Genomic DNA, 2,276 nt, shown 5'->3' on the forward strand with positions numbered 1-2,276 from the left:
CTATTATACATGCTTTGAATCCAAGACTATAAACCCTAATTCTAGCATATGGAAATCAATATTAACATATAATTAGGTTTATGATATTACCTTGATTGTTATGTAGCAATAACAATCCCAATTCCTCCTTGAATTGACTTTGGAAGGCTTAGAGTCACAAGTGTCACTCCTCTAATGGCTTACAAACACCATAAGCAAGAGGATGAAGAGGAGAGAGGATGGAGGCTGCCCAAAACGTGTTCTAACCCTAGAAAAGAAGTTTTTTATGTTTTTGAGCCTTAAGGGTTCTATATATAGTGAGGCTATTAGGGTTATCTAACAAGGAAACCCTGATTTAGTTGCTTAAGCCCTAAGCAACCCATAGGCTCCTTTAATCAAGCCCTTGGACGATTTCCTTATGGGCTTCCCATAAGAATTCGTGCACCTCTTGATTTAAGGTAATCCATGGCCCAAATTGCAATTATCTTATAATTACAGTTCCAGTCCCTTAAGTTTAATTAATCTCTTTTTGAGTCACAAAACTAATTACCAATTAATTATTGACTAATATTAATTAAACAATATGATTTCTCCTTTAATATATTATTCCCATAATATATTAATAAATCATATTTATTCCTTTCTCTCCATAATTCATCTTATCAAGTTGTTTTGGTGAAGGCAACCCAAAAGGACCATGCACCATCGGGTGAAGTACATACCAAAATAGTTATGGACTTAGACACTAATCCAACAGTCTCCCACTTGGATAAGTCTAATAACTATTCTGCGTATGACTTCAGATCCTGATCTGCAATCGTAGCTTTCCAAAGCCGCTGTCAACTCTGATCCTATCAGATATGCGTGTCCTTAGATAAGGGATCATATATTCCTCCATTCTAGATATCATATGAGATATGATTTCAAATCATTCTCTTTGTACTATATCTCGATTACCGATTTATGACGACTGACTAATTGAACAAATCAAATTAGCCCTAGACCGGCCGAGCATTTATGTTTGTCATCACTAAATCATCGAGGGGCCCAAAGATATCGCTTTTATCCTACCTTGGATAAAAGGAACGGATAAACGTTTATACAATGCTTGCTTGCACTCACTCACCGAATCACACACAACAATATGTTTTATAACACCAAGTTACTAGTGCGTTTACATATTATCAATGTGCAACCGATTCGCAAGATACAACTCACACATCTCGGTTTCAAGAATATAAGATGTTATCGTCTCACCAATCATTCGTGATACAATTCATGGAATGATCCAAGTGAGCGTGGGATAGGTGGAATGAAACAGTTGTGGCTCAATAACAAGTTTGAATCAACAAACAAGTTTGAACCAACAGATAAATAGATACATAGATGTAATAAACTAACCAACAGAATATCAGATACATGCTTGACTTAGAATCAGTAATTATATGTCCATCTAAATCAAGAATCAGTAACCATATGTGTATTTGAATAAGAATATCAAATACAACAAACTAATCAACAGAAGAGGTTCAAATCAGGATTCTCAACAACAAGGGTAGATGCAAACAAAAATTTTAGGCTCAAATCAACAAGCTAATCAAACTTGAGGCTCAAATCAACGAGATTAAGAACATGTGTGATTCGAACAGAATTGGCAAAAAAAGCTTAATCTTACCTAAATCTGCAGTGAGTCGGCATTGCCTTGCTTTGTCGGTGTGGAGAAATCGTAGTTTCAAGTCTATCGTCGATGAGATTGCTGACAAGGGTGAAATTGGAGTCCTTGTAGCTCAAATCAGAAGCTAAAATAGGTGGATTTTGAACAAAGTTTGCAAGAAAAAGGGTTAATGTTAGCTGATATTGGAGTTCGTCGTCGACTCGTCAACCTGCTTTCGGAGTCCGTCGTTGACTCGTCACTTCCTTGTTGCGTCGGAATAGAGGATGGATGTCTTGTGGTGTATCGCTGCTTTGCTACCACTACTTGTTACTTGCTACTTCTAAGAAATAAGAGTAATTTCGATTTTTGGGTGTGTCGGCTGGAGTAGAAGAACGAAGAGAAGTGTAAGGAGGATACTGGAGTGGAAACGTGATTTTAGGGTTAAGTCTTCAAGGGACAGCAATGTAATATATATATATATATATATATATATTCGGGGCGGGGCGGGTCGGGGCGCGCATATCCCACTCCCTGCTCCAAACCCGGATAAAATACCCTATAAAGACCCGTTACCCGACCCGAAACCCGATAAGAGAGACCAACACGACCCAAAATCATCAGGAATCGGGTTTCCCTGTCGGGT

This window comes from Lactuca serriola, chromosome 2, assembly GCF_051521515.1.
Source record: "Lactuca serriola cultivar US96UC23 chromosome 2, Lser_US96UC23_V15, whole genome shotgun sequence".
NCBI classification, from domain to species: Eukaryota; Viridiplantae; Streptophyta; class Magnoliopsida; order Asterales; family Asteraceae; genus Lactuca; species Lactuca serriola.